Source organism: Pan paniscus, chromosome 5 (assembly GCF_029289425.2).
Source record: "Pan paniscus chromosome 5, NHGRI_mPanPan1-v2.0_pri, whole genome shotgun sequence".
NCBI classification, from domain to species: domain Eukaryota; kingdom Metazoa; phylum Chordata; class Mammalia; order Primates; family Hominidae; genus Pan; species Pan paniscus.
In genome coordinates this window covers 181,636,147-181,663,153 of record NC_073254.2, presented here as the reverse complement: position 1 = coordinate 181,663,153, position 27,007 = coordinate 181,636,147, and the positions used below count along the sequence as shown (strand labels likewise).

General features: G+C 41.5%; 1 protein-coding gene and 1 long non-coding RNA gene across 5 annotated transcripts in view; one reads left to right on the top strand and one right to left on the bottom strand.

The window, feature by feature from the left end:
• Positions 1-27,007, top strand: part of PRKN (parkin RBR E3 ubiquitin protein ligase) — a 1,390,885-nt gene that overhangs the window by 1,250,939 nt on the left and 112,939 nt on the right. The window lies entirely within an intron of this gene.
• LOC130541625 (uncharacterized) lies at positions 918-15,251 on the bottom strand. Its single transcript, XR_008955712.2, has 3 exons — positions 15,209-15,251; positions 6,551-6,761; positions 918-2,560 (listed from the first exon to the last, which is right to left on the bottom strand). It is a non-coding gene; the product is annotated as an uncharacterized LOC130541625 (long non-coding RNA).

Genomic DNA, 27,007 nt, shown 5'->3' with positions numbered 1-27,007 from the left:
AAGTTTCTGTTTAATAAAGTGCATTACAAAATTGTAAAATGAGGTGTTTAAAAAAAAACACATAACTGTTTGCCACACTTATCTGGGTATATCAGTGTTTGCTTGATCTAGGCAATGTAATGAAATATAGAAAGAACGAAATAATACATGATTACATGTGTCTTTCACAAAACTAAATTTCAAAAGTTTGTGTTCACTAAAAATAAGCTTAATTTATTAAAAATAAATAGTTTATTTCTAAAAAATGGGTTTCTGGATCATATTTTCTTTGCTAAAAAGTAAACATCTCTTCTACATAATCTTAAGGGACCTTAGAACTCTCACAGTCCATAAAATTATAGTCTTAAAGCCTAATAGAATCTTACAGTTTAAGATAAATAAACTTATATGTTTAAAATTCTCATTAGATTCATCAGTGTTTCCATCTTTAACTGATTTTCCTATACTTTAAGAGCTAAAATAATTCCGTGAAATTTCAATATAAAGCAATATATATAATATCTAAAGCCTTATATATTATTGTTCTAAATCTCCAGATTATTCCAGTTCAGTCTAAAATATTCTGTTTTTCTCAGGATACCTCTCTCTACTTGAATTTTCTTCATTCTCTCAAGTGAATCTGTCCAAAAAAATGTTGATTTCTAACTAATTCATCACAAGTAGAAGCTTCTCTCTTATACATATTGCATCTAAATTTTAGAAACATCTTCGTATTCCTCTAAAGTTTGACCCCCTCCTATATAAATTAGAGTGGTTTGGGAGGGGATGAAAACTAGCCTATGGACTTTAAAATAAATATAGTTTACTATGATAATATTTTCATTTCTAACTCCAATTGTTACCATTGATTAGAAAATCAGCCCTGTCTGAGTGTTCACATTGTCCATTATAGAACACAGGCAATAGCAAGGTGAATTAGGAAGAGGGAAACAGGACACGGGTTTTATTTCAAAAGAGCCAATGGGGACATTACAGGAATCATTTGATGGAGATGCCTGTTCAGTTTTTTATCACACCACACACTAGTATAACCAGGAAATGCAAGGCACTCTCTGCCTACTCTGCCTAGCCTACCAAATTAAATCTAATTTATTTCATAAAAAGACCTAAGGCATATAGTCATCTGAATGACTGGCTTGGTACACAATGAATTCCCCAGAATATTAATAGGTTTGTTATAGCCTGAATGTTGATTTACTGAAAGTGTCATTCCAGCCTATGCATATTGATTCTCAAAAGCTAATATGTGACCAAAATGCTTGGTCTGTCAAAGCTGTCACATGAGCTGGTCTGACTGGTTCCGTTGCCACTGATGCTAGTCCGACCTGATTTTTGCCTCAAAGAAGCAGGGGGAAGCCGGCGGCAGCAAAGGCAGGTGGTTAGGATCAGACATCTTTGAGAGGCAGGTGGTTAGGAGCAGACACCTTTGAGTCAGAGCAGTGGTGCTCAGTTGCCAGCAATTTTGTCCCCAGGGGATATTTGGTCATGTCTGGAGATAGTTTTGGTCGTCACAACAGGGGGATGCTTCTAGCATCTAGTGGGTAGAGGCAGGGATGGTGCCAAACACCATGCAGTGCCCACAACGGGCCCATGAGAATGGCCTGGTCTCAAACGTCAGTAGTGCTGAGATCGAACACCCTGAGTCAGACTCCCTGTGTTTAGTTCTGATGCCGTCCATACCCACAGCTTGCTTTGGGAAACCTTCCTAAGCTTCCCAAGCGTCAACTGTCTCATCTTTAAAAAGAGTGAATCCCATGTCCTATTTCATGGGGCAAAGATGGTTGTAAAAATGAAACTAATCGATGCTTACTAAGCACTTGGGACGCTCCCTAACACGTAACATACCCAGTGCATCTTAGTTATTGTTAGTAAAGGAAATAATGATACAAATAGCAGCAACAAGAAAGGCTTTCTTCAGGCTGGATGGCCCATCTAGAGGTTTCCAGTGCGTCTCAGCATTCCAAGAGGACTTTGGTTCAAAAGCCAGTTATAGGCGTTCAGAAAATGGCCATGTGCAAAACCCAGAAATTTTCTTTAAGCTGAAACCCTGCCAGGCAGGGTCTTTTTTAAATTTTCTTCAACTTTTCATTTTAAGTTCAGGGGTACATGTGCAGGATGTGCAGGTTTGTTACATAGGTAAACGTGTGCCATGGTGGTTGGCTGCACAGATCAACCCATCACCTAGGTATTAAGCCCAGCATCCATCAGGTATTCTTCCTGATGCTCTCCTTCCCCGCAACCCCCCAACAGGCCCCAGTGTGTGTTGTTCCCCCCTGTGTCCATGTGTGCTCATCATTCAGCTCCCACTTATAAGTGAGAACAGGCAGTGTTTGGTTTTCTGTTCCTGCATTAGTTTGCTGAGGATAACGGTTTCCAGCTTCATCCATGTCCCTGCAAAGGATATGGTCTTGTTCCTTTTTATGGTTGCATAGTATTCCATGGTATATATGGACCACATTTTCTTTATCCAGTCTATCACTGATGGACATCTGGGTTGATTCCAAGTCTTTGCTATTGTGAACAGTGCTCCTGCCAGGATCTTACTATGCCACTCCCATGCCTTAAGAAATAAGTAAAAGAGGTCACAGTGAGTAATAGCCTATTCGAGCTACTAATGTGCTCTCTATTGGGGATGAGGGGCATTAATGTAGATGTCACCTTTAGGGATGTGACATGTGAGGTAAGGATTGAATTGTAGCTTATTGAAGTTTAGTGAATTCTGTGGAGGATCCATGAGTTTATATGCCGGGAATTAATGCAAGTCCATATTCTATGAGCTATGACGCCTTTCCTGACCTTATAGCTGAGGCCTGAAAGTTCATGAAGGCAAGCATCCTGGGGCTAATTAGCACTTACGCATGACAAGCCTTTCAACCATGCTCAATCTTTATCATGGATTTTCAGGGGGAAGCCGACATGGAGCACTGTGAAACATTTTTATAACTATTAACCAGTGCTTTGGAGTTGGCCTGAAATACAAAGCCAATTCAGTCAATTAATGCATAGCTATGAAAATAGTTATCTCTATTTCACCTAACTCTAAGCATCTCTGGCGAAGTCTCATTAACAATGCATGTTTTTTTTTTTTTTGAAACACAATTGTTAGTTGTCACGAGCCGGAAAGAACATTTATCCGCAGAACACATAGAGAGAAATTGCTGAGAAGTCCCTTGCATCTTCTCCCTAGCATACTTTTACAAAACCAAATTCACTCTCAAACTTAAAAAGAAGCCGAGGGAGAAGGAAGAATTCTGTATTGCCAGACTTTGTGATTAAATTTAGTGAAGATGCTGAGAATGTCTGTGGAAATTCTCAAAAAGCTATGAAACGTTAAATATGCCACAGTTACTAAAGTCTAAGCTAAAATACTTAAAGTGCTTTTGAAAGTCATATTGTAAGTCTATTATAAGATGGCCTTTTGTTTTAATACCAAAAAGTTGTGCAAGTCCTCTGGGAAACCCTTGTAAAAATTCAATTAACCTTTGTGCAGAAAAAAACAAGACCCAGAAACAATGCCAGAATTGGGGTCATTAACCACGTGCTGGCCTCATGGTGGAGAACAGCCACGTACTCAGTTGAATGCTCTGAAAGTCAGGCTAGCTTGCAGGGAATTAGCCGTAACATAGAAAGCATTCTTCATGCTTCCCTGCCCAGCTAATGTGCATTGTACTTTGTTCCCATTTTGTTTTCTAAAACATTCCAAATTATGTAGAGAAAGTGCGTATTTAAAAGCCAATTCTCAAACTAACTAGCCAATCTATGGCGGCTTTCTCCCTTAAAGAACTTAGTCATGTTATTTCATGCATCTCTTTGTATTCATATTGATGACAATGTTTTCTTGACCTAAGAGTAGGGACAAGGACAACTTTTTATATAAGCTTCCTGAGGGAGATTGTTTTGATCCTAACAGAACCTAACACTGCACGCTGGCCTGCTGACAAATATTCTTCACACAGTCAATAGGTCATGAGAACCTGGTTAGTAAATGTTTGCCACACAGTTCCTAAAGCATTGATATTGGAGCCATAAAACTTTAAATGTATCATTTGTTGTGAAATCTAGTTGAGTAATATGCTTTAAATTATTCTTGTTTTTATGTTATCTATTTGAATATACAGTTTTCAAAAATGGATAAGTTTTGTTAACAATTTTACTTGAGATTGTTTCTTTGAAAGCCACCTACATTTTTCAAAGTGACTGCTGAATTCATCATTGATACAGTATGATGTTGTTGCAGTCTCCCCCACCCCCCGCAAAATGAACATATTTATGGGCCAGTGTGGCACTAATGTTCTGAAGTGACTCCAACAAACTCAATCCTTGTTTCTTTTGGCTTCCCCCCTCCCTCCCTTCCTTCCTTCTTTACTTCCTTTCTTCCTTCCTTCTTTGAAAAATTGACCAAATTAAGTTTATATGAAGAGAAGAAAATGACAGAGGAATTGTGCCAATTCACTAATGTGTTCTAGGGCACAATCAGTAAGAACAATAATAAAGTGCTCAAACAGAGTGATAGGATTTCATCTTGAAACTCAGGATTTAATGACAGCTGCCTTTTAAAATTACCAGATTCACTACCTACCCTCTTTGTGCGGCAAAGGTTCTTTTTTTTTCTTGTTTTTTTGTTCTTGTTTTTTTGTTTGTTTGTTTTGTTTTTTTGTTTTTTGAGATGGAGTCTTGCTCTGTCGCCAGGTTGGAGTGCAGTGGTGCGACCTCAGCTCACTGCAACCTCCACCTCCCAGGTTCAAACAATCCTCCTGCCTCAGCCTCCGGAGTAGCTGGGACTACAGGCACACACCACCACGCCCAGCTAATTTTTTGTATTTTTAGTAGAGATGGGGTTTCACCATGTTGGCCAGGATGGTCTCGATCTCTTGACCTCATCATCCGCCTGCCTCTGCCTCCCAAAGTGCTGGGATTACAGGAGTGAGCCACCGCGCCCAGCCAAAGGTTCTTTTTATTACTTTTCCTGATGCCTTCTGCCCCCTGTACTGGGTACAGAGGTAGGATATGTTGGGTGGGAGAGTTGATAGGAATTCTTTAGGAAAAATCAATGTGATTTTAATTGGTAGAGCCCTTTCTAAAAAAATCTTGATACGGTTTGAATAGCTTTTAAGGAATATGTAGAAAACAGTTCTATGGTGGCATGTAATATTTTCAGTTCAAAACACTGCCCTTGACTGGAATATGCCAATGTTCTTTGTGGCATCTGAAGTCAGGGGGCAGTGCCTGCCCACTTCCACGCGCTGCTGCCTGGAGCCCGCGTCTCGTGCTTCCCTCGGGAACCCCCTCTTTGTGGCTGTGAAGCGCTTTTCTCCTTGCCCGGTTACCATGGAGAAAGCTGCAGCATCAGCTTTCCTTTCCAGTTACCAATGGGTTGTTAGCACACTCCTTATGAAAATGGTTTCTCTAATGCTAATTAGTTATAGCAATGAAATTAAAAGCGGTGCCTGCTTTTCTTTATTGATACTTTCAGCATGTGCTGAGGCAGGTATTTCAGATAAGGCCTGAAATTACTAATTATACTTTCTGGCAAGAGAAAACATTCACTTAGCATGTAATGGGTTAGACGTTAACTCTTTCTTACCTTCCATTGAAGGTTCCGGTTAGGTGATTTCCTACAAAGGAGACGGTATTTCCTGAGTCTCGTCTGCTTCCTGTAATAGTGTACTTGGCTCCTTGTGCCCCAAAGCCCAGAACCAGGAATGCACAAAAGACCCATCATCGCCGTGTTATTAATACCAATGGAATCAAACTCTCGCTTCTGGCATTTTGTGAGTCTGCTATTTTAAGCAAGCTGTTTAAGCTCTCAATTTTCTCATATGTGAAATAAGAGAATTAAGATTCTTTTCCAGGATTGTTGTGATGGTGGAATAGGAAAATAGGGCCAGCTTGGAGTGTGTGACCTGTACAGTCACACAGGGCCCCATACTCACAGGGCCCCCCAGAGTTTGAGGCTCTACTGCTAACATCTTGAAATGCTAAATCATTTTTGAAGAAGGGGCTCTGTGTCTTTGTTTTGCACTGGGCTTCACAAATTATATAGTCATGATCAGATAGGAAACGCTGCAGTGATAATAAATACTCCAAAATCTCAGCGGCTTCACCCAACAAAAGTTCATTTCTCGCTCATGCTATGGCCTGCATACGGCTGAAGGCTGCCCTCCTCATCAAGGCCGAGGCTGACAGAGGCTCACCTTCACCTGGGCTTCCATGATCCCGCACCAGAGGGAAGGGAGCAAGGAATTGTGTGCTGGCCCTTAAAGCTCTCACCTGGATGACACTTGTCACTGGTGCTCACAACTCTTTGTCTAGAGCAAATCGTGTGGCCTGGTCTAACTTCAAAGGAGATGGGAAGTGCATTTCCACCTTGCACCTGGAAAGCAGGGGCTAGGGAAGTTGGAGACCAGCCCCACACTGTCACAATACAGGGAGGGGGTGCCCCAGTGACCCCAGCTTTGTGCAAGCCACCCTTCAGAGGGCTACATTGTAAGATTCCAGTTTTCTCCTAAAACAAAGCCAAGCCAAATTGCTCAAAAGTAAAATCACTTACCTTTTAAAAGAAGCCCTTACTTTTCTCATTTTCCAAGAAGTTCAAGATTCCCTTGACTGTCATCTTCCCCGGGGACAGAGCATATGCTCAGAAAGTTAATGTTGCAGCATCAGGATTAAATCCTTTCCAGCCAAACTGAGACACTGAAACCAGCATTGCTGGTTCCCTCATTACACTTCCTCAAGATGGAAATGGCATTGCTGCTTGCGTTCTGATTATAAAATATAAATGTATTATTATAACACATTCAATCAAAATGAAAAAGTAGAAAGTTAACATAAAAAGCTAAAACCAGTAAGATCAGGAATCTCACTACTTATTATTACTTATCTTTCTAGGCATTTTAGGATACATACCCACACTTGAAACTTTTTAAACTATTAGTATTATTATACATGTGAATGCATAGTGTTTTATGAACTGCTCTATTATGGGCATGTACATACTAAATATATTGATAATGATGCTATTTTTCAAATGTCATCATTGTGCAAAGTAATCACCTACCACGCAACAATCATACGGCATACAGAACGATTTAATTCCCTGTCCTCAGGCCTCAGTTACAGGTTCTAGAGGCAGCCACTTAGCGTTGTTATTCCAGAAATTTTCTGCACATCTATAAGCAAATATATCTTTTTTCTTTCATCCAAATTGTTACACTCTATGTATAAATTGTTTTCATTGTTCTATAGTATTTCATTTTATGAAATATCATTATTTGTTTAATGAATTACATATAATGACTATAGCTGTATCATTGCATTAGTATATCCACATAAAACTTATTTACTTGTTTATTTGATACATCATTTTTGTTTTGTTTTTGCCACAAGGTCTCACTCTGTCACTCAGGCTGGGAGTACAGTGGCGCAATCAGAGCTCACTGAAGCCTCAACCTCCAAGGCTCACGTGATCCTCCCACCTCAGCCTCCTGAGTAGCTGGGACTACAGCACCCGCCAGCAGGCTAGGCTAATTTATTGTATTTTTTTCTAAAGACAAGGCTTTGCCATGTTGCCCAGGCTGGCCTCAAACCCCTGGACTCACATGATCCACCCACCTCGGCCTCCCAAAGTGGTGGGATTACAGGTGTGAGCCACCGCACCTGGCTGGCCACATCATTCAGAATTTTTTGAAGAAGCCAGATAACAGCTATTTTGAGAGTTAAATGAAATAATCCTTTGGAAAGTATTTTGTAGATCAACCATCACATGTGTAACTATACTGATGGTAAACAGTAATTATTTGACCAAATGTCCTATCTACTTGTGTTATTTTATTAATAAGTGCAATAATATAATTCTGCATCTACAATGTGTAAATCTCACATTCCCTGGAAATCATACTGTAAAGAGAGGCATAATACATGTGAAAAAGAGACACATAATTGTGGAACTATAGCATGAGAAGTGGTGGGAGCCACACTACTCAGTTTGCCCAAGGCAAGCTGCTTTATGCCCATTGTTCAGGAGTAGCTGCTACTATGTTGCCTTTCACTCTCAAATTTGTTCAGTTGAACAATAAATCATATTGTCATTTGATTTATGAGTAAATCAACCAGGCCCCAAATCTTGAAAGAGACATCCTTAATCTGCCTGTGTATATTGTCATTTTATCGTCCTCAGAATAGCTAAAATGGAACACATTGCAAATGCTCCTTGTTAAATTAGTTCACTGTGATACAGCTCAGGTACAACAGTTCATTTGCACTTTACACAAATCTGTTGATTTAAAGCCACTTTTCATCCCGCTCTTTATGGTCGGAGACTGGTCACCGTCTTGTTCCTCTCTCTTCCATCCTGCCAGGCTGATTATCTTCCACTCCAGATTATACTGGGAAGCAAGGAAGGCCTGCATGAGCCATCTTCAATATATTTGCTACCATTATCAGGATAGTTACATTTGTAATGCTTATGCATTCTAATAACATGATGTATCTATTTAATTTTCCTAATTTCCCATTTGTGATACAGAAAACTAAAAATTATTTCTAAAAAGTATTCTGAAAACAACTTATCCTTTCACACTTCCAATGATTATCCACCAAACAAAGTTAATTTTCTTCTGTGCTGCAACTGAATTAAGAAAGGCCATCTTCATCACCTTGATTCATTAACGTTATCCTAAGGAAAAGTACCAGTATTTTTTCTTTTTTTTTTTGAGATGGAGTTTCACTCTTGTTGCCCAGGCTGGAGTGCAATGGTGTGATCTCGGCTCACCACAACCTCTGCCTCCTGAGTTCAAGCGCTTCTCCTGCCTCAGCCTCCGAGTAGCTGGGATTACAGGCATGTGCCACCACACCCGGCTAATTTTGTATTTTTAGTAGAGACGGGGTTTCTCCGTGTTGGTCAGGCTGGTCTCGAACTCCCGACCTCAGGTGATCCGCCCGCCTGGGCCTCCCAAAGTGCTGGGATTACAGGCATGAGCCACCGCGCCTGGCCAAGTCCCATTATTTTTTTCCATCACCAATACAAGCTGCTGAACGCCTGCAAGAAGAGTCACTTCATGTTTTTAATACTTTTAAAGCCAAATATCTTTTCAAAATGCTGGGTAGGAAACTACACAGGAACAGCATTCTCTGATAATTAACCACACTGGTGAGTTAAGTGCTGTTGGCTTTTCCTCAGGATACCTCACTCTCCAACATCATCCAAGTTAATTAGCAGACATCATGCGCACTTCCGTGCCTGCCTTACTGCCTCATTAGAACTGCATGCACTGGTTTGTGTCCAAGCCATTTCACCTCAGCTCGCCCACCAGTTATTCTGTTAGCAGCTCCTGTATGCTGGCTCTCGGTTTCCATTGCCTTCCTTTTCATGCTGGATAACGTCTTCACAGAGGATGCGAGACAGCAAAGCACAGTCTCATTTCATTGTAATGACGGAATGTCCCAGTCAGAGCCAAAGAGTGTAGAAATTCCACACTAATTCCAGCACATCTCCAGTGTTCTCAGAAATCGATCACTGTGTGACTAAACCGCCGGTGTCAAAGAAACAAATCGGTGGGTCTTCTGCCTCCCGGCTGCCCTGACTTCCTGACAACTGTTCTTTTCCTGGGAGCCATTTTTAATGGCCTTTTTAATCACCATCATCAACAGTGGGGAACTCTCAATAACATCTTAAGCTTTAAAATGTTTTTGAAAGTGAGTTGGAGACGCATAAATATTTAGATTTTCTCGAGGGAAAGTGTCTTAAGTGTCTGAGTTCTAAATTTGAGCCAAGTTTTCTTTGAAAATGTATCCCAATTACAGTTGTAAATAGTAATCCCACAAACAAAAGCTTGGGGGGGCAGTTACTAAAAACAGTTGAATTCCCTAAATGTTGATTTCCCCACACATCAGAAGCAGCAGCTTTTTTTAGGATGTAATTATTTTCCTGAAATACATTCTCACACTCCTGGGGAAGAGTTTTAGCCATTTTGTACTAGAGATCCATTTGGCAGTTTGATGAACAGTTTGGACACTATCTTGAATAATTTTTTTTTTTTTTTTTCCTGAGACAGAGTCTCGCTCTGTCGCCCAGGCTGGAGTGCAGTGGTGGGATCTCGGCTCACTGCAAGCTCCACCTCCCGGGTCCACACCATTCTCCTGCCTCAGCCTCCTGAGTAGCTGGGACTACAGGCGCCCACCACCACGCCCGGCTAATTTTTTTGTATTTTTAGTAGAGACGGGCTTTCACCGTGTTAGCCAGGATGGTCTCCATCTCCTGACCTCGTGATCCACCCACCTTGGCCTCCCAAAATGCTGGGATTACAGGCGTGAGCCACCGCGACCAGCCTATCTTGAATAATATTTTAAAATGTATAAAATATATAAGATTGAAAGGAAAATGCAGTTATCAGAGTAATAAAAAGAAATTCATGGTTTTTAATATGTGTTTCTTTATGAATGAATTAAATAACAAGTCAGGCCAGGAACAGTGGCCCTTGCCTGTAATCCCAGCACTTTGGGAGACCGAGGCGAGCAGATTCCTTGAGCTCAGGAGTTCAAGACCAGCCTGGGCAACATGGCAAAACCCCGTCTCTACAAAAAATACAAAAATGCCTCAGCTACCCAAAAGGCTGAGGTGGGAGGATCACTTGAGCCCAGGAGGTCAAGACTGCGGCAAGTTGTATTGCACCGCGGCACTCCAGCCTGGGCCACAGAGCGAGACCTCGCCTCAAAAATATATGTAAATAAAAAAAACAAGTCAATACCGTGCATTTAAAATATAGCAAGTTAAAGTAAAACTTTATTGTTTAAAGAAATACCAGTGCAAAGAACATTTTTGCTGAGTTTACCTGGGAACAATAAACCATGCATGAGAATGAGTACCCTCCTTCCTCGTGATGACCAAAAACAAATCGCAAATGGGAATACTGGAAAGCAACGTGAATGTCTGGGTCACCAGTGTGGGAAGAGGTGACTGCATTCCCCCAAGTTGGCAGCTCCATCACACCAGTTGATAGGACAGCAGCGATCACATGCAATCTACTATAAGTATAAGTAATAGTGGGTCAGGCATGGTGGCTTATGCCTGCAATCCCAGCGCTTTGAGAGGCAGGCAGATCATGAGGTCAAGAGATCGAGACCATCCTGGCCAACATGGTGAAACCCTGTCTCTACTAAAAATTAGCTGGGCATGGTGGTGCATGCCTGTAGTCCCAGCTACTTGGGAGGCTGAGGCAGGAGAATCACTTGAACCCAGGAGGCGGAGGTTGCAGTGAGCCGAGATTGCACCACTGCACTCCAGTCTGGTGACAGAGAGACTTCATCTCAAAAAATAAAAATAAGTAATAGTGGGCCGGGCGTGGTGGCTCACGCCTGTAATCTCAGCACTTTGGGAGGCTGAGGCAGGTGGATTACGAGGTCAGGAGATCGAGACCATCCTGGCCAACATGGTGAAACCCAGTATCTACTAAAAATTAAAACAAAAAAAAAGTTAGCCAGGCATGGTGGCAAGTGCCTGTAGTCCCAGCTACTCGGGAGGCTGAGGCAGGAGAATGGCGTGAACCCACGAGGCGGAGCTTGCAGTGAGCCGAGATCACACCACTGCACTCCAGCCTGGGCAACAGAGCGAGACTCCATTGCCGAAAAAAAAAAAAAGTAATGGTGAACATAGTTGGTATTTCAAGGTGTCTACAGCTGCTCTAAAATCATACGAAAATATCTGTGATTCTCATCTATGACTAAGTCACAGATACCACTAACACTACTGATATTCATACCTATATTTATAACTGAAGGAAACACCAAACTTCAAGTAGGGATTAGTGATATTAAATATATAATTAATTCCCATCCAAGTTCACAAGCTCCACGGACTCCTGTTACCAGTCTCAATCTTATAGGAAACAAGAGGCTTGGTCTATGGTTGGAGCAGGAAAGACAAGATGAAGGAGAATAACTATGGGGTAGCCAACAAGGTAAGGGTTATGAAGAGCCATTACACACCAGGCCCTGTGCTGGGCACTTCCGCGGAGTAGCCAATTCATTCCTCACATGACTGCACCATTTACTTGTACATGGTACTAGTAAACAGTGGCGCCGTAATACAAATCCATGCCACCACAGGAGAGGTGGAGTGACTTACTGGTAAGTTTGGAAAGAGTAAACTGATCACGCTCCACGCCCATTTTTTTCTTGGTAGCAGATGCTCTGCAGAGAACTTATATCCTGCTCTGTTTTTCGAGGAAGTCTGGCTCTGCCTAAGCTTGGGTGGATAGATTTCCACAAGCATAAAATTTGATATTAGAAAACCCACTAGTCTACATACACAAGTCACGCCCTCCATCCTAGCGATCTTGTATATAAAAATGCCACTCCACCTGCTCTCCTTTCTTATTTACTTATTTTTCTATTATATATAGTTAAGGTGTACAACATATTTTGATATATTTATACATAGTGAAGTGGTTACTATACTCCAGCAAATTAACATACTTATCATCTTCATGGTTACTTTTTTCATACGTATACAGTAATAGCACCTAAAATCTACTCTTTTTGCAAATTTTCATTATACAATATTATAATTATAGTCCTCTAGTACATTTCTAGAATATTTGTCCTACCTGTAACTTTGTATGCTTTGACCCATATCTTCCCATTTTCTGCCACAATTCCCCCCACCACTTCCGGTAACCACCATTTTATTCTGTCCCTATATATTTGACATTTTCTTTTTAAGATTCCACATGTAAGTAAGATCATGCAGTACTTTTTTCTGTGTCTGGCTCAGTTCACTTAGCATAATGTCCTCCAGGTTAATACATGTTGCCAAAAATAGTAGGATCTCCTTTTTAAGGCTTGATAATATTCCATTATATATATATGTATATAAATAAATTTATGGATATATAGGTATCTATATATATAATGCTCCCCTCTCCCTAATATATATGTATATAATATATTCCACAATTTCTTTATCCATTCATCCTTTGATGCTTACTTAGGTTGTTTGCATATCTTGCTATTGTAAATAATGCCACAGTGAACATAAGAAGGCAGCTCTGTGAGGTGCTAATTTTGCTTCTTTTGAGTATATACTCAGCAGAGGGATTGCTGGATCATATGGTGCTATAGTTCTATTTTTTTATTTTTTAAAGAACCTTCGTACTGTTTTCCATAAAGGCTGAAACAATTTACATTCCCACCAACAGCGTGTCAGGGTTCCCTTTTCTCCAACCCTTGCTACCACTTGTCATGTCTTTTTGATAATGGCCATCCTAACAGGTATAAATTGCTATCTTGTGGTTTTCATTTGCCTGTCCCTGATGATCAGAGATGTTGATTACCTTTTCATATGCCTGTTGGCCATTTTTTTATCTTTTTTGGAGAAATGTCTATTCAGGCTCTTTGTCCGTTTTTTAATCAGGTTATTTGGGGTTTTTTGCTATTGAGTTGTAGGCATTTATTTTACATTTTGGATATTAACCACTTATCAAATACATGGTTTTCAAATATTTTCTTCCAATCTGTAAGCTGCCTTTTGATTCTGTTCATTGCTTCCTTTGCTGTGCAGAAGCTTTTTAGTTTGGTGTAGTCCAATTGTTTATTTTCGCTTTTGTTGCCTGAGCTTTGGTGTGGTATCCAAAAAGTTATTGCCGAGGCGATGAGGTTTCCCTGTGTTTTCTACTAGGAATGTTATGATTTCAGGTCCTATGTTAAGTTCTTTCATCTATGTTGAGTTGATTTTTGTGTATGATACAAGCTAAGGGTTCAATTCATTATTTTACATGTGGATATCCAGTTTTTCCAACACCATTTATTGAAGATATTATCCTATCCAGATACCATTGTGTCTTCTTGGTGCCTTTGTCAAAAATTAGTTGACCCATTTTTCTTTTCAAGCTGAGACAGGGATAGTAGGTGTCATGGATTGGGTTTCCTTAAACTCCCAACACGTTCTGCAAGTAAGACTCGCTCTCTTCTAAAGGCATCCATTCTATTTTCAAACAGTTCTGATTTTTACAACGTTTTTCTTTATATCTAGCTAAAATCAACCTCCCTCTGTTGTCCTGGGGTACTTGGAAGCCTTAGTCCTTCTGTGAAGGGCTTATCCTTCAGTCATTAAAGCAGGCCATGAAGAAGATTACCAACTCTACAAAACACCCTGGTCCAAACATGCATGTGTCCTTCCTTCTTAACATGGTCAAAATACCAGATTAGGTTTTTCAAAAATTTTTCAAATGAGAGAGAACTACTTCTTCATAGGCTTCAGTATTTTTTTTAATGTCTCACAAAGTTGGTATTGAAATTAAACAGATTCCAGGTGAGGTCTTGCCACCACATAGCAAAAGAAAACTATCCACGCCTTCAGTTTATGCTGTATTTTTCTATTAGTGTTACCTTAGATTAATTTAATCTTTCATAGATGCATTTATTGTATATTAATTATCTTTATGACACATGTTCTGTTAAGCTATAACTCCCACAGCCAATATAGCTGTTACATATATTCTAGTACTGGGATTTAAACTCTTCTCTAAAAGTCAGTTCTGTAATCTTGTTAGATTACCCAGTGATGTCAGACGGTGGGGGGATGTTTTTGAATCCTGATTCTGTTTCCGATAGACCATCCAATTCAAGAGCATATAGAAATTAGGTCATCATTCTGTCAAGGTCTATTTTCAAGTTGTTAATGAAAGTGCCTAAGAGGATACATTCTTCATTACCCAATCCATATTTCTCCATTTCTTTCTTTTTCATGTCTTGAAGATTTGTTGTTTTGATTTGGTTTGGTTTAGTTTGGTTTTTCATCCTAGTCTAATGCTGACATTATACTGGGAACTTATTAAATATTCATAAGTTTGAATTCATAAACAAATATTTTCTTATTATAAAGCTGCTTATGTAGGTGTATATCTGTAAGTGAAATAAAACAACATCTCCATAACCCCAAAACTCAGACATTGCAGACTCTGCTAATGTTTGGCTATATTTCTTTCTAGGCTTTTTGAAAGAGCATTTTTCTAATGTACATTTTTCACTCTATTCATTACCTGGCCTTTCTCTGTCTGTCCCTCTATTGAGAGGGAGTGGTTAGTCCAGTCCTAACGTTTGCAGGACCTGGGATAAGAAGACAAGTGTGGGTTCACATGGCCCTCATCTCAATGTTTAAAAATTCTAAATCACACTAGCAAGCTGTTAAATAAAATACATGCTATCCTCTTACCTTAAGGAGTACACCTTCATAAGGACCTTAGAGGCCAGATTCTAACTTAGAATTCTCTGACCCCTCAGAATTCTTTACCAGAACTTAGTGGAACTGGGAGAGTCAGCCCAGACCCCTTCTCTTGTCTAGCTCTGCCCTGCCTAGAAGGTTCTCTGCACACACATAGGCAGACACCCAGCCCACAAATCTCAGATTCATCCACATCCCCTACATGTGGCAGCCCTTCAGGCAGCCTTCGGGCTCAGGGTAGGCACATTGCTGGAGCAGTCCACTCTCAGAAGGACAGATGGGAGGAAGCTGCCTACACAAGCCCTGAATCAAGCCCAGGCCATTTGGGCAGGGAATTCTGGGGCTCAGGTGCCTGGGGCATAGTCTGAAGGGCAAGCATGTGCTGTTGTGGGTGCAGCTTTTCAGCTCCACAGACTCTTTGCTCCAGGAAGAGGGGTGTGGCCAGAGGAGGGCCAGGGCAGAACCCTCTAAGACATAGGACATCTCTTGAGTGGGTCAAAGGGTTAGACTGGGAGTGCTTCTCAGGTAATCCAGAGTGTCCTGCTCTCAGGAAGTTCTGATCCGTTGAGAATTACTCTTGAGTGTTCATAATGGGAGTTCCTTCTACCTAGAGGAAAACCTCAGGTCTTCCACCACTCCCAGCTCCAGCAGAAGGGTGATGAGCACTGGGTAGAGCTGTTGAAGAGGGGAATGAAGATTTAGATGAGTGACTCCATTAAATAATACCCTAATGGGCCTATGACAGCAAAGGTAGTAATATAACTAAAGCATATAATCAAACACAAAAATTATGTGGCATAGACTGTACACCGTTATTTTAGTGTAGGTTACAAGGCTCAGACTGCCTAGGTTTAGACCCTAGCCAGAGTTCACTTCCTAGCTATGCAATTTTGAGCAAATTAACTTCTCTGTGGCTCACTTTCCTCTTCTATTAAATGGGTGTTTTTTAAGAGTGCCTACCTTGGTGAATTGAAGGAAACTATGTATGTTGGATGTTCAGCCTAGCAATGCCCGGTTCATAGTAAGCACTTTGCAACATTAGCTAATTTTTAAGTGGAACAATTATTATTACCACTATTATTAATGCTATGCTATAGCTTCTATGAGAAAATGCAGGCTAGTGGTCCTCTACCTCTCACAGTTCAGTAATATGTGTATTAGTTTCCAGTGGTTGCTGTAAAAAATTATCACAAATGTCATGGCTGAAAACAACACAGATTTATTTTCTTACAGCTCTGTAGGTTGGAAGTCCTAAAGTTAAGGTGTCGCAGGGCTGCATTCCTTCTGGAGGCTGTGGGGGAGAATCCTCTTTTCTCCCTTTTCTGGCTTCTTGAGGCTGCCTGGATTCCTTGGCTTGAGGTCCCTTCCTCCATCTTCAAAACCAGCAAAGTAACCTTCAGGTTTCAATCTCTCTCTCTTTCTCTTTCTCTCTCTCTTTCTCTCTCTCTCAATCTCTCTCTCTCTTTCTCTTGTTCACTGGACCCACCTGGATAGTCCAGAATTATCTCTCCACCTCAAGACCCTTAACCTACTCATTTCTGCAAACTCCCGTTGCGATGTATTAGTCTGTTCTCACACTGCTGTGAAGAAATACCTGAAACTGAGTAATTTATAAAGAAAAGAGGTTTAATTGACTCACAGTTCTGTATGGCTGGGGAGGCCTCAGGAAACTTACATCATGGCGGAAGGCACCTCTTCACAGGGTGGCAGGAGAGAGAATAGGTGCCCAGTGAATGGGGAAGCCTCTTATAAAAAAAAGTCAGATCTTCTGAGAACTCACTCACTATCACAAGAACAGCCTGGGGGATACCACCCCCATGATTCAGTTATCTCCACCTGGTCCCATCCTTCACATGGTGGATTATTACAATTCAAGGTGGCATTTGGATGGGGACACAGAACCAAACCATGAATGCTACCATATTCATAAGTTCCAGGGATGAGTACACAGACATGGGGGAGGTGGCAGTATTGACTCTTTGGCAGCATTTTGGTGGGGAGTCATTAGGAGATGCATGAAGGAATTTTACTTGGCCTGTAGGGAGCGCCCATTTGTGTACTGCTGGGTTTTAAAGTAAGAGGAAGTTGCCTTGGTTGTAGTCAGCATTATCAGTTAACCAGGTTGGTGTTCAGTATGTCTTATGGGAAGGACTGACAGGTGTATAGGCTGACAGTGAGCATGAGGGCCTTCAACTGTGGCCACAAGGACAACTTCACAAATGAATGAACATACACTGTGCATGACTTTCCTGTCCTTGAGAAGAACATACCCGAGTCCTCTGAGGCTGGGTCCTCCCGGCAGCTGCATTAGTGGCAAATAGCAGAGTAATTCCCCGGCCATGGATGCAAGGACGGGAGATGGTAACTTAGTCTGTGGTGACACCTTCACTTAAATCTGAGCCTTCCTGAAATATGAGTATTTGAAATAATAGCAGATGACATTGGGCAGATTTCAGTAAAGGATGAATGCGTTTTTAAGTTTCTAAACATGTTAATAAGCACAGGTCAATAAATGGGGAGTGAGGCAAAAATGGAGTCAGGCTGAAGTACCTCCTTGCCATTTAAAGGATACTCTGTAGGATTTGACATTTATTATGGTTGACTTTTCAAGGCTGAGTAAGTAGTCAGTGGTTTTATTCTAGTCCAGCCTTCTCTGGTGGCTGCCATAATTAATTTTAGCCAACAAGGACAACAGAGAACACATAACCCCGTAATCGAGTGACTTAAATAAAGCACATGTGATGCCAACCTTGGAGCCAATTCTGGCTTGTCCCTGTATTTATTCTGTAGACTTCAGCTTCTAGCTCATGAATTTCACTCAGTATCATTTTACTCAACCCCCTGAGAATCACTGTGTATCCCTGGGTTCCCATTCAGAATGGACTGTCTCAGTTGCCCTTTTATGACCAAACTATAATAAGAAAATTTTTTTAACTGTCCAGCCGGAAAATTCCATCACACCTCTTGTTATTGTTGGGGGAGGATAGATTAAAGATGGTGTCTTCTCTGGGGCCTTGTATTTATTCTAATAGTTTTACAATAATCTCATTACTTCCTGCAGGTGTTATAGGTAGGGCATGGGCACACGGATGTGTAATGTGTTCAAGCCCACAGAACAGGAGCAGGTGAATCTAGATGCCTTTTGACGGACAGTGTGCGTCTCTCCCACCCATCCCCTCTCACAGGAGCATAACTATATTATGCTCTGACGCATGATCTAAGCTTCTTATATCTAAAAATTGAGCATTGCCAGCATCCCAGAAGGCTCTGTCACGTGTCTTCCCAGTCAGAAGTAACCCTATTCTGACTTCTGTCACCGTCAGTGAGTTGTATCTGATTTTGAACCTCTTCTAAATGGAGCCGTGTGGTACCTACTCTTTTTTGTCTGGCTTCTTTCACTCACCATAATGCCTGAGAAATCCAGCCACCTCATTGCATGTATTTGAATAGGTTTGTCTGTTTATTGTGTGTGGTAGTTACCGTGTGAACGCCCAAGTCTCTCCTGAATGCATTTTCTCTACTCCTCCCAGATGGATATCTTTTTTTTTTTTTTTTTTTTTTGAGTCAGAGTCTTGCTCTGTTACCCAGGCTGGAGGGCAGTGGCACCATCTTGGCTCACTGCAACCTCTGCCTCCCAGGCTCAAATGATTCTCCTGCCTCAGCCTCCCGAGCAGCTGTGAGTACATGTGTCTGCCACCACCCCCAGCTAATTTTTGTATTTTTAGTAGAGATGGGGTTTCACCATGTTGGCCAGGCTGGTCTTGAACTCCTGACCTCGTGATCTGGCCACCTCAGCCTCCCAAAGTGCTGGGACTACAGGTGTGAGCCACCGCGCCCAGCCCCAGATGGATATTCTTAGGTGAAGAAACACAATCTTGACACCACCTCTGTCGCCCTACAGAAGAAAGCGCAGGCTCCTTAGTGGGGTGTGGGAGGCCCTCGTGTCCACCCTCCCAGCCTCATCTCCCACCGTGCTGCAGCTCCCACAGTATGCTCAGGGGACACCACAGTGCTGTGCTGCCCACCCTGCTTGTCACAGCTCTGTGCCTGGCTCCTCCCGAAACCTCAGAGACTGCTTTTCCCAGACCCACTGCCTCTTCTCTCTTCCTGTCTACACCTGGCGTAGTACACTATTTCAGATTGAAGATTAGGTTTGGCTGTTTTTTTGTTTTTGTTTTAAAGTATAGGGTAAGAGGCTGGGCATGGCGGCTCATGCCTGTAATCCTAGCACGTTGGGAGGTTGAGGCGGGCGGATCACCTGAGGTCAGGAGTTCAAGACCAGCCTGGCCAACATGGCGAAACCCCGTCTCTACTAAAAATACAAAAATTAGCTAGGTGTGGTGGTGCGCGCCTATAATCCCAGCTACTCAGGAGGCTGAGGCAGGAAAATTGCTTGAACCCGGAAGGCAGAGGTTGCAGTGAGCTGAGATCACACCACTTCACTCCAGCCTGGTCGAAAGAGTGAAACTCTGTCTCAATAAAACTAAAAATAAAAAATAAAGTGTAGGCTAAGGGAGTGAGAAGGAATAGAATTTTACTCTTTCTCACATGAAAAAAAAAAAAAGCTGGAAGTATGCAACTGACAGACAGTGTGGGACCTCCATGGTCACAAGGGACCCATGGCCCTTCCTCCTGAGAATGTAGCTCCCTGGAATCCCCAGGAAACCCTCTACTCACAGCTCACTGATCAGCCCTAATGCAAGCAAGGCTGGAAAAGTAGAATTTTGCTGGGCACATAGTTGGTGTTCTGTTACTGAGGAAGAAGAGGAACATGAATATTGGGCAGGCATTTGCAGCCTCTGTCGCTCCTGCACATCCTTTGAGACTCCTCTCAAGCATCATCATCTCCAGGAAGCCTTCCCTGTATCCTCCTTTTAGGCTCAGCACCTCTCAACCTGCATTCCCATAGCAATCTGCATGTTTCTCTGTTATACAACAGTAAAGCATTGTATTAAAATTGTATCTAGGTCTTCCCCATTGGACCATACGCTTACAGAGAAATGCCCATCTTACTCGTCATTACACTCTTAAATGCCCAGCACATACAAGAACTTGGTAAGTGTGTGCTGGACTGAACTTATCAGTTAATAATGTATATACTCCATAGGGCTAGAATCGTGTTCGTATTATATGTGTCTATATCAAATTCACCGCACAGTGCCAGGCACACAGTCCACTCTGAATAATATTTACTGATGAATGGGTGAATGAATGAATGAATGAGTGAATTATACTTAAGACAGAAGGGTGTAGATGGAAGAAGTCTCTCTCAAAATGCCACTTTCCCAGTACATTGAAAAAAACAACTATTCGTCAGCACAAATGGCTCCCCCAGCAGCAGGACACTGATGAGCAGTAATGAGAGAGGCTTTTTAATCCAGAGGCAACAGTGAGAAGAAAATGAAATCAGTGGCAAACAATCCTGGTTTCTGGGATGTAGAACATTCTGCAGAGAGAAGTTGGCTTGTATATAAGGACGCGAATCTAGACAGGAACCTCTTGATGAGATTTCATTCCTTTGCCCTGAAAAGAATATTTTATTTCTGCCACCAGAAACAAAAGAATAAAAATCCCTCATTATCTAACTTCGTGTGACTGTCCCAGAAAGGAAAAAGCTTGTATGCCTATCTGAGAACCATAGTCTTGCCAAGAGAACCCTGAGATTCCACTCTTGTTGGGCTCTACTTGACAGCTTTGAAATAAATCTATCAATCACTTGTCAGAAAGCCTGTCCTTGGGTTGTTTGTATGTCTGTGTGTCTGTGTGTGGATGTTTGCCCTAGCAGTATGGCTGCATATTTATTTAAGGTTAGGCCCTCCTGTTACTTTGAGTGCAGTCCTTACCAGAGAGGATGGCAAATCTCAGAGATGTACTGGCTTATCTTTTAATATGCAAACTGTACCTTCATCCTAACATCCACAGTGTCTGAGTTAGTTGAGCAAGCAGAATTGTTTAAGCTTCTCCCTAAACAGATCAGAGCAGATGAGTGCAAAAATAGAAACTAGTTGACTGAAGGAGAAATGATAAAACTATTTTCTAGATTTCTACCATAACAAAAAGAACAAGCCAAACAGCTTACATAGTTTCAGAGATTTTTTAACCCATCAGAGAGCTGAGATAAAAAAAAACCTAAGTGAAGAAAATTACTAAAAGTAATAAGACTTTCCTGGAAGAGAATGTTATCAGAATTGACTAAATCATTCAACAGGTTAACAGAAGACTGAGCAGAAGAGGTAAGTATCAATGATCTTGAAGAGAGGTCAATATAAACTGTTCAAATAGAAACACAGGGGGATCTAATGTACAGCATGGTGACTAGAGTTAATAATGTTGTATTGTGTACTTGAAATGTGCTAAGACTAGGTCTTAAGTGTCCTCCCGACACAGACACACACACACACACAAAGATAACTATGTGTGGTGATAGATGTGTTGATTAATTTGATTGTAATTATTACATAGTGTATGCAGATATCAAGTCATTATTTTGTATGTGTTGAATATATGATTATTATTTATCAATTATACCTAATAAAGCTGGAGAGAAAGGAAACACAAAGTGAAAAAAAGTAATAAACATAGACCAGAGTATCCAAGATCTGGTGAATATCAAACACTGTGTAATTGGAATCCAAGAAGAAAAAGAAAGAGAATGGGCCAGAAGAAATATTTGAAAAGATAATGGTGAAAACTTTTCCAAAACTGATGGAAAACATCAAATTAAATACCCAAAAAGCACAGTGAATCTTAAGCAGTAGCGGTACAAAGAAAACAATGTGTTAAAACAAATTGCAGTCAAAATGCTGAAAACACAAGATAAGGAGATAATGTTAAGAGCTGCCAGAGGGAACCTCATTGTGTGGAGAGCATGGTGATAAGAATGAGGGCTGACTTCTCCATCAAAAACAATGGAAGCCAGAAAACAATAGAATGATATGGAAAGAAAAAAGTATACTAAAATTCCATATCTAGTAAAAAAAAAAAAAAATCCCCAAAAGAAAGGCACCCAAAAAAAACATTTTCAGATGACAAAAGCTGACAGAATCCATCAGACTTGCACTGCATGAAATACTAAAATCACATCTGCAGGTTGAAAGGATATGAAGTGAAGCCCAGATGTATACGAAGGAATGAGGAACATCAGAACGTATAAAAATGTAGGCCAGCTCCAAGATGATTTTTTAAAATCCCAATGTTAAGAAGTCATCATTATTACCAAAAGAAGCAAGCCAGAAAGCATGTCACCTTTCAAAAAGAACTAGAGCAGTAAGCAAACACTGAGGCAGAAAGGCCTAAAGCAGGTCCTGCATGGGCCAGTCTCGACATATGAAAGAAGACTCACCGTCTAGACTGCTGTCTCTGTCGCTGCCACTTTTTGCATACTCCAAGCTGCAAGAGTCAGTGATTGAAGGGCTTTCTAACCTCTGCAGCTCACCTGGAGAGGATCGCAGCCTATCGCTTTCGTTGACCACAAGGACCTGAGCTCTGCAGAAGCAGTTGTCACCTCCTTGAAGAGCTAAGGCTTCCAAGGAGATATTTTGTGGGTCGAACTGGCTAAGCAAAGGGGAGCAAGTGACCCAGCAAGCAACAGGTGGGGAAGCCAAGGTGGAGGAACTTGTGTATTGCCTGATGGTTTTACCTGACATTTGACTAATTCGTTTCACTGGGGATTCATAAGAGACCTTAGGGGCCTGTATGTCAGAATTTGAGGTGTGACTTACTTTGGAGCCCTTCAAGGCATTATTTAATTATTTGGTAATTCATTTTTCTATTTGTCTGCTAATGAACATGAGTTTACACTTTCTGAGAAATTACCAATACCAAGACTGTGGTTACACAAAGAAGTTCAATGATTTCCTTAGGTTAGGTGGGCATAGGATGGTGTTGACTGCAGAAGGGCATGAGAAAACCTTTTTCAGAACATGGAAAGGTTATAAAATACATCCTGATTGTAGTGGTGCATATATTGCCAAAACTCATCAAAGTATACAATTAAAATTGGCATATTTCATATTATATAAATGATATCTAGATGAAGTTTCTTTAAAAGAAAAAAATCTGAGATTCAAAGTTTCCAGGAATGAAATGTGACTTCCATAGGAATTGGCCAACTCCATCAGTTTTCCCAATCCAATCCCTGGCTTGAGAAAGTACCGGCCGGGCGTGGTAGCCCACGCCTGTAATTCCAGCACTTTGGGAGGCTGAGGTAGGCAGATTACCTGAGGTCGGGAGTTCAAGACCAGCCTGACCAACATGGAGAAACCCCATCTCTACTAAAAATACAAAATTAGCTGGACGTGGTGGTACATGCCTGTAATCCCAGCTACTAAGGAGGCTGAGACAGGAGAATCTCTTGAACCCAGGAGGCGGATGTTGTGGTAAGCCAAGATTGCGCCATTGCACTCCAGCCTGGGCAACAAGAGCAAAACTCTGAGCCAAGATCACACCATTGCACTTCAGCCTGGGCAACAAGAGCGAAACTCCTTCTCAAAAAAAAAAAAAACCCAGAAAAAAAAAAAAAAAAAAAAACCTAAAGGTCTCTGTATGTTGATATCTACCATCCTAGCTCTATGGAGTACAGTATCTTAAATATAAGTGAATAATACTATAATATTGTGGGATAGTTGCAGGGCTTGGATTTAGGTGCTCCCAAAGTTTGGGTGGAAATGTTGGAAAAGTGATCACTAGATAAAGATTATACTTCCAAAGTGGACACTTGATCTTTACCACTGTGTATGCAGTTCTGATGTTGCTTTAGCTGGGGCTGAGTTTCAGCCAAGTCTTTCCAGCTTATAGTACATTGAATTTCTCATTCATGCTGAATCAAAACTTTGGCCTTTACCTGTAAAGTTTCAGTCCATGGGAACCAAGAAATTGGAATACTCCATATCTGGATATCAAAATGGTCAAAGAAAGCATCTGGTAGGTATAGTGTAGGTTGATGTAAAGATCCCTCCAACCTTGGTAGTTGATGCCCTCAGAAAAGTGCTGCCAGATCCCAAATGCATCCTGTCCAAAATCAAGGAGGGGCAGGATGATATGGCCAATTTCAGGATTTTTAATGTCTTCTTAGACTCAGTTGACCTCTGGAAAACATGATTCAAGAGCCAGTTAGGCAGGATCAGGAAGGATAAGCCAGGTAGAACCAAACAGTCGTCATTCTGAAAGCTGGGAAAGTTTTGGCATCCTTGGTAACAAGGGAGGAGGGGTCAGAAGAGGCACCAGCTGACAGTGAAGCTGACCTGGCAGTCACCTTCCAGAGGCCGTGCTGAATCTGGATGCCTCAGGAATTCTACTGGTGTCCCATGCCACCTTCTTCAATAATATCTCACTGACCACTCCAGCCAGAAGGGCTCACACTGACCTTGGAACCCCTTGGTGCTCAGTCACCCATAATTCTCATTAGGTAGTTTTTTCTCTATTTAAGTATTTATGTAAGTATTTATCTCTCTGACTTTCCTGTTGCTTCCAGTACATTGCAGTCTACTATACATAGAACTTCTGACATCTTCATGCCCCTATAGCCTACTGTAGTGCCTTGTTAATACTAAGTGCTCTACCAAACAAAAAAACTGAGCGAAGAAATCCTGAGGAAATAGAAAATATTATTGGCCTCAGACCTATTAAGCCAGTTTTGAACAAAAAAATCATGGATTATTTAAAGTATGCCAATTTTGGGATGAAAGTGTATTCTGTGTGTTTTTATTGCTACCATTCTCCAGAGAAACAGGGTGATATTTTCCAGCTACAGAATGTTTTAGCAGCAATTCCCAACGAATTCAGCTTATTTTTCAGCAAGTCAACCTCTGTTAATGACATATTAAATTTTGATTTTTTTTATATGATCACCCTGGGGAGACATTCAAAGTAGACCTTTTAATAAGGGTGAGCTATATTGCTGATCGGACATCATGGTGTCATTTCACTTCAGAGAATATTTTTCCAGAAAGACACACATTTTAATGACTGGTCAAACATACTAACCGTCTTATCTTTGCTTTGGGCCATATAACTAATTTAGCTAGTCATTAGCTTCAAGGTAATGGAAGAGCACGTTCTACAGTATTAACTGAATACCAAATCAGCTCCTAAAATACCTCTCCCTGTGGTATTTCGACTGAAAAATGCCAGCTTATGCCAGCTTATAAACCACAGATAGCTGGAAGTTCAGGTGATTCAGAATAAAAGCATGCTGTCTGGATAACATTGTTAGATGTAAATGATTCAGGCTCACTTTTGATCTGATCTCTCTAGATGGACTAGACTTTGGTCATATTGGAAGACAGTAGAGGCTAATATTGTGCAAAGATGAAAAGGATGAGACAAAGCATGTGTAGGTCCCTACCATAGTGAGTCCCCGCTCATTGCAGGTGGCGGCATTTGGCACTGTTGACTGTTCCCTCCCCTGCTAGCTTGTGGGTGCCCTTCTCACCCACCTTTCCAGCCATCTTCCCCCACCCATTGCCATCCTTCACAGCCCACATTACAAGCTAGTCTTCCACCTGCCCTTTAACCACTGTTATTTTCAAGGTGACCATCCTTGGTCCTCTCTTCAAGCCAAGCCCTCCCTCAGACCTTCTCGTGTATTTCTGCAGTTCTGACTGCCTATGGTTGATAGACCCCAAGTCTGTGTCTCTAACTAGACCATTCTCTTGAGCTCCTGGATTATACTTCACATTGCCTACTGGATACCTCCACTTGGAATTTTCATAAGCATTTCAAATGTAAAATGTCAATATTTGAGCTCATTTTTCCACCTCTTCCCTCACCCACATGCAACCCTGTCCTGTCTCTTCTTACCTCGGTCCTTGCAATGAGTGGCACTTAGAATCCTCCATGCATGTATTCCAGACCCTTTTATCTCCAGTGGCTGACTGATAAATGATTGATTCCAGAAGGCCAATGATTCCTGCGTCCACCTCCTCTTTCCTATTAACTCAGGGTCCCCACTCTTTACCTCAACTACTGGAACAACCTACACTCTTCCTGCCTTGAGTGTATTCCCCCTAGTAATCCATCCTTTATCCCCATACCATAAAATATGATCATAACACCCCCCATAAAGTGATTCCCTAGAGCTTAAAAACCTCAGCTCCTTAACACCATCTGGTTTGTTTTCTGGACCCTCTGGCCTCATCTTCCACCTACCCTCCCTCTCCACCATCCCCCTCATCTCCAGTGACACCTTATACTTAACTCATGTTGAACCATTTCCAGGTCCGGAACTCACTGAGTACTTTTCAGACCTCCAGACCTTTGCACAGGCCGCTGCTTCCTCTGAGCCACTGGCTAGCAAAACTCTTTCTCTGTCCCTGAGGACAAACTTGACGTTCAGTTCTGTTTTCTGAAAAACTGATGCAGGTGGAATGTTTATGGGGTTAATAGACAGTAAGTACTTATGATAAAGATGACTCTTGGACCGGGCGTGGTGGCTCACACCTGTAATCCCAGTACTTTGGGAAGCCAAGGCAGGCAGATCATGAGGTCAGGAGATCAAGATCATCCTGGCCAACATGGTGAAACCCCGTCTCTACTAAAAAAAAAAAAAAAAAAAAAAGAAAGAAAGAAAAATTAGCTGGGCGTGGTGGCACGTACCTGTAATCCCAGCTACTTGGGAGGCTGAGGCAGGAGAATTGCTTGAACCAGGGAGTCTGAGATTGCAGTGGGCCGAGATTGTGACATTGCACTCCAGCCTGGCGACAGAACGAGACTCCATCTGAAGAAAAAAAAAAAAAAAAAGATAACTCTTGGTTGGTGTGTGGGATCTTGACAGGCAGGACTGTAAATGAA